At 46.1% G+C, this 13,307-nt stretch overlaps 1 protein-coding gene across 5 annotated transcripts in view; it reads right to left on the reverse strand.

The window, feature by feature from the left end:
• The window catches only part of CZH18orf25 (chromosome Z C18orf25 homolog), a 43,265-nt gene extending 34,683 nt beyond the window's left edge, over nt 1–8,582 (reverse strand). For 2 of the 5 annotated variants that reach the window (XM_035309724.1, XM_035309727.1), the window contains exon 1: nt 8,409–8,574. The gene's annotated coding sequence lies outside the window, so the exon portion shown is untranslated. Of the gene's footprint in view, nt 1–7,592; nt 7,660–8,408 lie in introns of those variants that run through there. The other 3 variants (XM_035309729.1, XM_035309725.1, XM_035309726.1) reach the window with 3 other exon arrangements.
• Between the last annotated feature and the right edge of the window lie 4,725 nt (nt 8,583–13,307).

Below are 13,307 nucleotides of genomic sequence, written 5' to 3' on the forward strand. Positions count from 1 at the left end.
ATTTTCCATTGTTAATAAGAAACAAGGTTTTACATTTAAATACAGGTCTTTGCATTATGATGTTTAATGCACATATCCTGCCTCTTCCAAATAAAATAAACTGTACAAATAAAATAAAGTAACTACCAGCTATGGGTTACTTTACAAGTTGACAGAGACTTCCAGAAACATTCACCAGCTGCACCAAAATCCCACAAAAATCACAGTCCTCGTAAAAATAAATTCATTAGCATGCAGATAAAGGCACATTTACCCTTCTAAAATACCCGTTCTTCCTCAGAGCACAACTGTTTTTCTTCCAAGTGCACAGTGATCTAAAGTCTACAGCACTCTCTACTCCATAAATTACAGAGGGCATATTTTTATTACTACCTGTTCCTAAAAATTTAAGAGTTTCACTCAGATTTTCTTTATTCTTTCAATAAAACTAGTGCTACAAGTTCATGCTAAGAGAGCCATGCTTCATTTCTTTTTCTCTCTGCCATATATTTGCTTGCACAAGATCACCCTACTGAGGATAGCCATAGAGATGTACTATCTTTTTCTAAGATTTTGAGTTTAACAAACTTTCCCATTTAACCTATCTGATTCTATAACTCAAAAGAAATGTATTCTGTGCTTCCTCTGTTGGTTCATGCCATTTCAAAATAAGTAAGCCTCTTATCCCGAAATGTTGGTCCGTTGTTCTACTGTGGTCAATAAAGTAATGCTCACAGAAATGCCACATCTTAAATTGCTTGGGAACAACAGTAATGCTTCAATCCTGGTCTTCAGAGTGCAGATTTGATTTCTATTAAGAACGTTTATCTGTAAAAGCCTGAAAGTAATCACACATTGCATTACCCGATAATAGCTCAAAAGGCAACAGCCATGTAACTTCGAAGTACGAGTCATCTCACTGCTGTCTCCGGCAAAATCAAAGCAGATCCAGCACAGACAGGCACAAACGAACACTCTGTACCCTGCTGCTGCTGTTGTTTGGAAAATGTGAAGCAGTGCTGTGGAATACTCATACGACAGCTCCACAAGTTCTTCAGCCTCTCCAGCAGCTCACTGCCACTGCAAGGAGGCAGAACTGCCTACCTGCTGCTCCGTCTGTGATTTGACTTCCCAGGAGGAAGCTCCCCACCTTATCGCAGGGCCAGGGAGGGGACTGAACAAGATCAGAGAATTGCAGTCCAGGACAGCAAGGTGAGCAGCCTAACGCAAAGGACAGCAGTGACAGACCTGCAGCAAGGGGGACAACACCAGACAATTCACCTGATCTTGCAAAATACCAGCCTGTAATTAAACAACCTTTGACGTGGGGAGCACAGACACTCCAAGCAGAGAGAGCTGTTTTGTCAAGTTCTGTGCAACTGCTTCCTTCCAGTTAGGGGTCTGCAGGCCTGCTGCACGAACCTCGCTGGCTCCTGTGCTCCTCCCGCAGCTGGTGCAGCACACGAAGGGAATCACCAGCAGCTCACAATCTCTCAAAGCTACCTAAAAGTCAAAGTCATTCAATGAACTAGCACTGGTATGGATTTATGACAGCCATCTGTCCCTAACAAAGACGAGTTAACAGACATATTAAGCAAATTTACAATCTGCAAGTATTTTATGATAAGCCCACTTTACACATCTTTGTCACATATTGGTATGGAGGGAGTAAACGCAAACCAAATTTCAGGTATTTTAAAACTTCAAATAGTTTAATTCAATACCAATACTGTGTTTTTTCTAAAGCCAGACTCTTCCTGCCACCTGTGGAAGTGACATAAACATTTTATGGTCTGGACGGCTGAAGAACTAGGTGACAAAGCCCACAAAGGCTAGAAAGGGTCTAAAAGCCAGACCCTCACCTCAAGTCATTTCCTCATCCACAAGTTATTAGCATTCATTTTTTGATTTAACTATTAAGCTAGAAGGGCAAAATCTAAATGCTGTGACATGAAATTGCAGTAGGCATACTACTAAAAAATAAATGGTATCAATACATTAAAGACAAAGTCATTCAGTCAAATTATGAAAATTTTAGCAACAGCAGATATCAACTGCTGTTGGGCTGTTATTGACAAAGTCTCATTTGTTTTTTTTTAAAACTAGTAATAAGAGATACCAATTTATTTTGGTGTCTAACAGATTGCTATGTAGCCTTTACACATCCAACGTGCTCCACTGAATGAAGCACTCAAGACACTGGGCTGTTGTGACCTAAGGACTCAGTAAGCCACAGGCAGAGCTGCAGCAGAAACAACCTGATGCCTTCTTGCTATGTTCACCTGTGCTGCTTGACTGTAACCAAGTCCACAGCTAGCAAGACAGCCAACCTTTTAGTCTGTATTTTTACAAATCCTAACACGCTGCTCCCTAATTGCGGTTTCCTAAGAAACTACTGCAACAAAAAAAAAGGGGGGGAAATTCTCACAGGACACAGCAGCCATAGATGTCTGGAGGCAGGCAGTAAGCAAGAGACTGGGGCATGATCTGTTACAGAAGGAGCACAGAGCATGTAAGGAAAAAGCACAGTGCAGGACAGGGTTAATTAGCTTTTGACAGTCAGCAGGTGAATAAATTAGTAGGAAGTACACAGGTTGGTCCTACAACTGAACAAAACCTGCTCTGGGTATTTCTGAAACACAACTGACTGGGTCAAAAGCCAGCTGCATGTGCATTATGAATAATGCTTTTAATGCTGTTTTTACTATCAGATACTTCCTAAAGCATTTACTTCCAGCTGGCACAGGTGAAGAAATTGGACCTTTGCTATGAGAGGACAACAGACAGACCAGGAAACAGGCATTTCTTGCCCACAGATGTACAGAAGACTTTGCATATATTTGACTACAGGGATTAAATATCAGCATACCTAAGAGAACACCAAGTTACGAACTACAAAGAGAGCAAAAGAAAACTGGATGGTAGTTTTCATCAGTACCATGCAGGTATTAACAGAAAAAAAGCCTCACTTAACCCTAAATAAAAATACTATTTACCCCCAAATGATTTTTGCATTATTGTTCTTTACTTAAAAAAATAAAAAAAAAAAAGCTCATCTGGAAGAGCTGTCTTAAGAATAATGCTAATAATTAGCAAGAGAAGATGTCTAAATAACATACATACAACTTTCCTAGCAAGAGGAAATGTAGAAGAAAAAATAGTGTTAAGTCTGGAATATTAATTAAATCCCACTGTTCATCCAACACAGCCTTATTGTTGCTGTAGCTTTACAAATTCCACAGAAACAGTAAAGTTCACTACAGGTGCCTACAGGTGTTAAGCAGAACAAGCACATTCACCTTACAACGCAAAAAAAAAAAAAAAAAAAAAAAAAAGAATCAAGTGTCTTATTAGAACAACTTTTAAATTACGTGAGGTCTACAGCTTCATAAGCCCTCAAAAAATTAGCTAACTGCGATATGATACTCACTGGATTTCCCTAGCTTAGTTTTGCTGTATTCAACAATTTCTGGAGTTTCTGTGATTATAGTGGGCTGATAAAAGCTGTAGATCAAGCATGGCCTGGGACTCAAAGCCTGTGAATTGCCTTTAAGATTAATATCAGTAACTGAGTCATAGAAAACAAAACTTAATTTCTTTTTTTTTTTTTTAAATAACAAATTTATTTTTAACTCATATTCTACACAATGCTGGTCAAAAGGTACTACAAGTTCTGGAGGAAACATAGCTATTGACAACTCAAATTGTATTTATAAGTAATTCAGCTCATGGGCACTGGTACCTAGAAGCACGTTCTTCCCCACAGCGACAACTTCATTTCCAAAAGACATCCTGTGAAACACAAGGAGGCCTCAGGCTACCGGCATTTCATCCAGCTTACTTCCTTAGCAGAGTCTCTAAAAAAAACAACCCTTATCTTACATTGTATTCCTAACGAGAGTACTCGGGATTAATAGACAGCTTCCTGGCCCAGCCTTTAACACTCTTCTTCCCTAAAATTTTGCTTGTACCAGGTTACTTAGATCTCTCTATAGCAAGAGCTGGCATTCCCACAGAGCAAGAACTGGGAGAGTAAACTGAGGAGTCAGGAGATTTCCAGCTGATTAGAAACCACGGTACAGGAGAACTGTGCTATCTTAATCTTATCTGGCTATCATGTTAAGTTGATTCTTTTTACTTCAGCAAGTTTGACAGGACTGTTGGAGCATACGGTGCAAACTGCTATCATGGAAAGGTAATATTCCCAATGAAAAAACAGTTACTGAAATGGTGGAAACTACTCACAGACAACTGGCACTGCAAAGCCTGGCTCCCAGCAATTCCCAGCCCTGCTGCTGAGAGCCTCTTCCATTCATTTTGAATGAACGGAAGTGAAACCTGCTTTCTGTGAAATACTCTTGGAAGACTAATGGCCAAGCACTATGAAATAAAGCATTACAGAAGAAACGTGGCAAGAACATTATCCAACCACAGTCAGTCTCTGCCTGCTCACTTTGAGGAAATTCTAAAGCATAAAAGCAGAAGAGCATCCTGCAGGACGCTGCAGAAGTTTCAGTATGAAGTCAAAGCTACGATCCAAATACACTGAAACAAAAATGCTAGCTTGAGTCTTAATTATCTGCATTTAATTGAAGTGTTCATCTCTTCTTCTTATGACTTAAAAGCTGCCAGACTGAGACCCAACAGCTTTAGCTGTCTTCTGGGAGATGAGTATCACAAGGTGTGATACAGCTGAAGCCTGCACACTATTTTACTAATTAAACCCATTTCTGAACATTGAAGAGACAGGCTATGTGGTAGAATTGATTTAAAAAAAAACTTCTTAAATAAAAAGGGGTACTAGATTGGATCCCTCTGAATCTAAAAATGACTCACCACACAGCCATGGGCACGTTACTTGACCTCCCTGTGCATTCAGTAACACATCTGCAACGCTGTAACAGCAACACCTCAGCCACTAAGCTGCATCTCCTTTCCAGTCCTGAATGAGTAATCGCCGTGTGCCTCAACTGCAGAAGCAAAGTCACATCCGTGCAGAAATTACTACACCGCATGGGCTCTGCTCGTGCTCATCAGCCATGAGAAGGGGGAACACAAACAAGTGTGAACAGGCAACCACAAATTTCAATTCTCTTAGCAGCAACCCGTGAGAGACACTATCTGTCGCTTCAGGCGAGTTCTGAGATGGACTTGGGATAAAGCAACTGCAGAGGCTTGTAGTTACTCTATATCTAAATTTGTATTAAAAAACAATTTGAAAGATATTGTTTTTTGTTTTGTTTTTCCCTCATAACTGCTCATACGTAGCAGTTACATCTGAGCTCCCAATTTGCAGACCCAAAGCAGAAATTTTCACTGCAGCAGATCCCGGTGCCGTAACAGCTCAGCTGCCCCGCAGCTACAGCAATGAAGTCAAAAGCTCTGGTTCTCTGCTGAGCTCTGCTCTGTGTGCTGGAAAACTGACCCAGAAGTGGCTTCCTTGCTGTCCTGTACACAGCCTAAGCTGCAGTCTCAGCACTGTAATCGTGCAGCAGTTCTTCTTTACCCCTGTGCTCTTTCCCAGCCCCGAACCTGTCACGCTATCCCGCGGCCGTTTCATTTTTGGTTCCCCACAATGCACAAGTCAGCAAACACTGTTCAAGTTCTGGTACTTCTTTCCAGGACCGCCTCTTCTGAGGCGCGAGTTACGTGCTTGCTGCTGCAGTACTGAAATCTCTCACTTTTATCTAGTAAGCGTGTTATTAAGCCTGCTGCCCAGTTTCTGACAATGTTTACGGGTTTGTAAGCCACATGGTCAGCTGCAGACAAAAATGCAGAAGCCAAGATTGACCATAGACCCCGTGCTGTCAGAACGTGCCATCAACTCACCACCTTTGAGACGTTACAGAGAATGAGACACAGGTTGATGGAACAACTTACTCACATGAAAAGTTTCCAAGCTTTCAATGTTTTTAGCAGCAATATTTTGGCCAGAGAAGTAATCGGACTGCTCACACAGAGCAGAGCCAGCCCAGAGTGGCGTGTGGATACTCTTACCTTGGAAATAGATGTTTTTGTGAGATGCTGATATTCAGGAGGATCACAAACAGCACAGGCATCCTTAGTGGAGCAGTGGGATGATGGGATCATGCATGAAAGAGTGAAGAAAGTGAACAAAATCGGTTCTGGCCTTGGAAGTGAGGTGAAAAAGCCTGCACTGCAAATGTAAACACCCAGCAAGGAGATGGGGGGGTTCAGGAAAAACAAGGCAAGTATTTCTTGTTGTTCTGATCGAGTTACACCAACTTATCTCCCTGACTCTTCGCATTCAAAGCCCCTCACGATTGTCTATATTTACTCTTTGTTCATCCAGTCTTATCTTACCCCACTAATCCCCACCTCCTCCACGCTGTCAGCTGCCCGTTCCGCCAGATGCAGGCAGACATCCTTCCTTCCTACCTCCCCGTTATCGCTTACGGCACAGCTCGGCTCGTGCGCTGGGACCGCCGCGTATTTACTGTTCCCAACTGCCTTGCGGTCGGCTTTGGGTTTCTTCCCCTTTTGCTTCCCCCCCACGGTACCCAGCTCGATGCATCCACTCATTTCCTAACTCATTTTTTGTGTGCTTCGGGTTTTTACCGAGCGGGCAGCCTTCGTGCAAGTGCAGAGGGCCGTGCTGCACCGCGATGCGCAGCATGCACAAGGAAAGAGCCCTTTCCTCTTCCTGATTTCTCAGGAATTTCTCATCGCACCTCTTTGTGAAGCCGATGCGCTAGCCAGCTAGCAATTAGCTCGAAGAGCAAACAGAAATAGTCAACACATTATAATTAAAAATTCAAGTGCTTAAAAATGAGTCAGAAGTGTTATTCTCATACTTGAGCACAAATACCAGCTGCCTATACTCACGTACTGCCTTCCCTCACCCCCCCGTCCCTCCTCCTAGCCACCCAGACAAAACACCAGCCTTGCTGCTATGCCAGAACCACAGAGAGCAACCTTTTATTAGCTTTTAGTAGCCTCATAACCACCTGCTTTGGAGCTTCCTTCGCCAGCAGCAGGCTCCTCTAGATCACCGGACACGTGAAATGCTCAGAAAACTGCTCAAAACCGACGGCCGTGAGGCAGATGAGCTCACTGCACTTCATCCCACTGCTTCTGTACCGAGCGTTTACCTGTGATCTGAGCTCCACGTGGGGTGTCTGGGTTTAGCAAACATGCCTCACGAGCAACTTACTGTTCTCCTCAGAGGTCGTTAGGAACATACTTCCTCCACCGAGGCAGCTTTCGTTCCTCCAGGGCAGCAGGGAAGCTGCTCTTCTCTCAGAAACGGCGATTAGGGGTGTGAAGGGAGGCAGGAGGGCCACACGATGAACACCTCAGAGGAGCACTGTACCCTGTTCCCAATTATTTGGAGGGCACGGTGCATCACCAAGGTCAGACTTTATTATCCGGTTTAGGCAACTGAATACACTTTAAGACAAACAATTTAAGTGTAAATGTTTGTCTGTTCTAAGGAGAGAGATAATACACGTGCACTTGAAGTTTTTAGCTTGAGAACTGCAGGTGTCCTGTCCCGTAACTGAGACTGCTATTTGGTCTTATGCTTGACAATTACCAGAAAAGACTTAAAAGCAAATAAAATCTACTTAAAAGAAAGGTGTTTAAGAGAAAACATAGATTTTTTCAGGAGACGATTACGGGTCCAAAGCTTTACTGTTCATTCATTTTTAAAAGCCAGAATTACAAGCCAGTAAAAAAATAATAAATCGGGACTTACGCCACAGCCTCTCCACATCCACGCTGTTGGAGCCTCTGAGGTGCAGCGAGGCACTTTGTGCTGGTTTAAAGCACGCAGGGAGCTGCGAGCAAGACCCCGTGTAACTCGGTTATCGCCGCCAGGGCCTCACACAGATACCTACAGACGCCGACACGCGCAGCCGGATCCCACCACGAAGGAACCAAGGTGTGAGCGCAACCAGGAGCTGCTGGGGAGGGCTGTAAGCTCCCTGCCAGCTGCACAGCCCCCCGAAAAGAGGGGGCGAGACCTTCCTGAGCAGCCTCGTAGGTGTTTGCCCCGTAGCCTCGACGCAAAGTTGTGATATTGAAACTGGGGAGAGCGCTTGGCTGCTGCAAGCCGCTCGGTCTGCCTCTCTTTTTACTCAAAGACGGGCAAGCGGCAGAGTTAAACTTTATATTCTCCTCGCTCAAAGCACCTGCTACACCTCAGCAGCCACCTCGGGCTGGCCGCGCGATGACACCACAACTTACCCCCCCCCCCCAAAAAAAGCACCCCCTCCCACACCGCCACGCAAAACGAGGCCGCGCAGCCCCACATCTCCGCCCCCAAAAGTTGTGCTTTCCTCCCCAAAACCACACCCTGCCTCGGGGAGAAGGCAGCGCCCGCAACCCCCCTCGGGGGCGACACCGTGACGGGACGCGGGGTAACGGCGGCCACAACGGCCGGGCCCGGCCGCTCCGCCTGCACTCACCTGGGCGCCGAGGGCCCCTCCTGGCCTCCCCCCCGGGGGGCAGCGGCTGGGGCATGGGCGGCCGGGAGGAGCCGGGGGGTGTCTCCGCCGCGGCCCCGACACCGGAGAAAATGTCCCCGGAGGCCGCGGGGCTCCGCCGCCCGCCGTCACTTCCGCAGCCGGAGCAGGCGAGAGCCGCGCAGAGCGGCCGCCGCCCCGCAGCGCCTCGCCGCGGCGGAGGCCGGGCACGGGGAGCGGGGTCCGGATGCGGGGGGAGCGGGGTGGGCCTCGGCTCGGCCCCCGCCGGGGTTTGGCCCTCGTCGGGGTTCACGGCAGCGGGCCCCTCGGGGAGCGGCTGAACCCCGCCGGCGGCCTCCCGGTGCCTCAGGGGTGGCGGTGAATGTGGGGAGTGAAGGGAGAGCGACGTGCGTGGGAATAAAGAGCCGTGCTAAAGATGTGGTTTTGTCCCAAAGGTGTGGTGTTGGGGGTGCTTCGGGGTGGCCGTCGTTTGTAGGGGCACCAGACTCGTTCAAAATTGGTGCGTACAGAATCGGCGCGTCAAAATCGGCCTGTCCAGAATCACCGCGTCCAGAATTGGTGTGTCAAAATCACGGCATCCAAAATCACCACATCAAAATCGGCATGTAGAAAACTGGCACACAAAATCGGCCCATCCAAAGTCTCCCCATCCAAAACTGGCACCTCAAAATCGGCGCATCAAAATCGGCCCGTCCAAAATCACCACCTCCAAACTCGGCCTATCCAGAATCATAACTGGCGCATCAAAATCAGCACATACCAAACTGGCACATAAAAGCGGCCTGTCCAAAACCAGCCCATCCAAAACTGGCACATCAAAATTGGTGCGTTGAAACTGGCACATCAAAATCGCCCCATCCAAAATCGGTGCATAAAATCAGCCCACCCAAAACTGGCACATAAAATCAGCCCATCAAAATCGGCCCTTCCAAAATCCTCCCGTTCAAAATCAGCCCATCCAAATTTGGCCCACCTAAAATCCACCCATCCAAAATCAGCTCATCCAAAACTGGTGGTCTCAGCAGCAGAGGGTGCTGTGAGAGGACAAGGGGTAACGGGTATATGTTGAGCCACAGGAGGTTTTGTTGCTGTATGAGGAAGGACTTCTGTACTGTGAGGTGACAGAGCACGGGGACAGGCTGCACAGAGAGGCTGTGGGGTCTCCTTCTCTGGAGATGCTACAAACCCACCTGGATGCTGTCCTGTGTAACATGCTCCAGGTGACCCAGCTGGGCCTGGGGTTGGACTGGGTGATCTCCAGAGCTCCCTCCCAACCTCAACAATTCCGTGAGCGAGCCCTGGGCACTCCTGCTGACAGCTCAAACCTAGAATCACCTCTGCTCTCCCAAGCAGCTTTAGCCGTGCCCTCCCACCGACTAAAACCATCTCCGAGAACCTGGCTGGCGACCTCTGCTTCAGCAGCCCAGCATCTCTATTTAAAGGAAAGGACGTGCTTCAGAGGCACGACTCCTGCGAGACAGCCGGCGGGTGGCACGCGGTTAGGCACGCATTAGGACACAGCGGCGAGGAACAGGCAATGCCGTTTTGGACGGCGTACAGGAAAGCATAACGACACAGGCGAGGGCGGCGAGCATCTGCCGCACATTTGCAAAGAAGAGTGATAAATGGAAAGGAGCTCAAAGAACCACAACTGAAGGAATCAGCAGCCCGGAGGCATTACGAAAGAAAGAAGAGATTCTGAATATAATAGGTACAATATAATTAGTAAACTAAGCAGGGACACATTAGTGATCTGTAAATATTTGAATGAAGTAAATGGCATGAAGGGAGAAGACTGGTGATACATTAATGATTTTAATGGGGTGAAATTAAGAAAGGGCATGTTTAAGCTGAGAATCTGGGTGGAAAGCTTTTGAATAGAGAACCGTAGGCTGGAAAACTGTCTCCCTAAGGGAAGTGGTGAAAGCTTTATTGCCTGAGACTTTAAATGCCAGATTAGGAGAAATACCAGGGGGATCATGTTGAATTTTCAGGGAGATGGGCTGAAAGATTAAGAGAGGAAGAAGAAAAGCGAGAGGTGGTGCCGGCTCCAGGAATTTAGGGAGTACACCCTGGCAACTCCTGTACACTCCTTTGGCTCCCTTTTATCATTCTTAGACTGCATCTGCCAAGAGTGAAATAATTTCAGCATTAGTTACCCCCACAAGGAAGTGATAAGAACTCCTCCGCCACAACGAGTAGCTGAAGCATGGGAGTCTCAGCAGAACACCCCTCGAAAGGCTCACGGGGAAGCAGCGGAGGTTTGTTTAGCTACGGAAGGAGGCGCAGCACGAGCTTCCAGGGGACCTTGACATCCCCTCCGCAGCACTTGCGCTTCCCCAAAGACAATGGGAGGAAATTAGCTCAGAGTTCGCCTGCGGTGTGACAATGTCTCGCAGACGCGGGAATGACCCTGTGCCGTGCTCCCGTGTCAAAGTAAAAGCTGGCTGCCAAGACGCTCGGCTAGTAAGTGTTTCCGGGCTGGTTTCCCTCTCTGGGTCTTGCAGGGAGAGCAGAGCTCCTCCGTACCTGCTTACATCTTTTCTTCCCCCCACAGCAAAAGTTTCCCTCCAGCTCCAGCCCGGGAGAATGATTTTTCAAGAGCCCATCCCTGTGGGTCCAAGGGCAGCATCCATAGGCACATTACTAAACATCCTCTGCAGAAGGAATATATAGAAACTTCACCTTCTGAGTAACATTTAAAAAACGCCCATTTTCCAAGCTCAGCTGCAGGCTGCCAAGCATCTGAAGACACAAATGCTGAAACCCAGCCAAGCCATCCTCTCCGTGCTCCTGCTCCCTCACGATGTCACATCGTCTCCTCTGCTTGCTGACCTGGGATCAGAGAAAAGGCGCCCAGGACACCAGCACAGGCATGGCAATGCCCCACATGGCCCTAAAGGGCTCATCCCTTCTCTAGCTGCAACCCTCCTCTCCCAGGGAAGAAAGAAAGACAAACCTTCCTTGCTGCTGGGTTTTGCCAGCCAATGTTGGCTAATTAAGCAGCGGTGCTGTGCTGCTTAATTAGCATTAAAGGCACATCTAGCATGGGGCTAGAGGAAACGTTTATTACATTAGATTGTGGGTTTGGAGGGTTGGTGTTTTTTTTTTTTTTTTTTTTTTTTGAACCAGAGATTGCATGGTTTAGGAAGAATGGTGTAATGCTGAATGACTTAAAGGCAGATGGAGGTAGTGCTGTATCCTACCACGTAGGTGGAACCCAGCTAAGAACGAAGGAAATGCAAGTTGGACTTGAAGCACACGCTTACTGGTAAAGCCTCTGCTTAGTCACTTGTGAATTATTTTGTAAGCAAAATATTTCTGAATTGGAGAGGCAGAAATCCTTCCAGCCTGGTATGGAATTGTTTTAATGAAGTTAGTGCATAAGAAAACATAAAATGTTTCTAAAGCCACGTGAAGATAATAACAGCAACAACATACTCGGAGACAAAGCTGAAGGATTTCCTGCAGCATGCACGGCTGTGCAGACCAGAATTACTGTTGTTCCAGTGCTTGTCGCTGTAATTCAAAAACTCAAAGAATAGCTTAGAAATACAAAATCTTTCCCAGACCTATTCAGTACTAGATGTGATAAAAAAAAAAAAAAACTTAAGTACATTTACAGGCATGTTGGCACATCCCGCTTTTTTGTTTAGAACTTCCCAAAATTATTTATCAAATAAATTTGGAGTGTTTTACGGGAGACAGTGCAATACGCAGCCAACTTCCTTTTCAAATACATCTTGAAACTACTTCAAGATTTTAAAAATATATTTAATTCCAAAGTTCTCTATCTACTTAAGGGTTGAGATGAATGAAGAAAATTTTGGATGTTTTGAGGCAGAGTAAGCTTGAAAAGCAACTTCAAAGAACCATTTGCAACAAGTAGAATATTTGTATAATATGGACTAGCCAAATGATAGCCAAGAGAGTCCATTCACATCTTTTGATCCAATGTATTTTGAGTAAATATATACATATTTTATCTCATTGGGCTTAATTTTGCCTGTTTTTTGTATTTCTCTAGCATTTCATTTTTATTATTCTGGTTTAAGTACCTAAGCATTTTCATTTAAATAAATCCATATCACTGAGCTGATTTGAAGATGATTTTTTTATTATTTTCTAAAGCAATTATTATTTTGCATGTTATCCTGATAAGAACAGTCTATCACTTTGAGGTAAAATTTATTACACATTTATACAAGTTTATACTTGAGGTTGACCGCTGATTTTCACGCCTACTGCATAATTTTAAATCTTTTTTTTTTTTTTTTTTTTTTTTTCCAGGTGGAATTCGGATCCTCTTATTTCCTAGAGGGAAGAATTGAATGAGCTGTGACAAAGCACACACATGCTACATGGGTCGGCAGCACAACGAGGCGATCCCCAGCTCAGGCTGAGCTGGGGGAGCCCCACACAACTGCAAGTGTGTGCAGGTGTTATTACACAGCATCCCCAAAAATCAGGCTCAGGGCGGAGCAGCTGATGTAATCTGCAATTGGGTTGAAGAAGCAAAAGCCTCCCCGGGCAATTGTGTCATTCCCAGTTGGGTGATTATTTCCTAATATACAGCAGCAGAGAGGTCCAGCTGGCAGCCTCCCTCCAGGCTGCAGCGCAGATCCCTGCCACCCGCTCTGACCTCCGTGGAAACACTCAACAGCTGCCAAGGCAGAGGGCAAAGCCCAAAACCAAACATTTTTTCAGCCAAGCACGCTCCTGTCTCGGCAGCACCTCTGCAAGTTGTTCCTGTGCTGGCATCCGATCCCCAGTTCAGGGAAGGCAGGCTGCCCTAAAATACCAGCAGCGAGGAGGGATGTCTCTGATCACCCTGCAAGACACCCTGCCCATGCAAATGCGTAACTGAAGAGCTGAGATGTC

The sequence above is a fragment of the Oxyura jamaicensis genome, chromosome Z (genome assembly GCF_011077185.1).
Source record: "Oxyura jamaicensis isolate SHBP4307 breed ruddy duck chromosome Z, BPBGC_Ojam_1.0, whole genome shotgun sequence".
Classification (NCBI taxonomy): Eukaryota; Metazoa; Chordata; class Aves; order Anseriformes; family Anatidae; genus Oxyura; species Oxyura jamaicensis.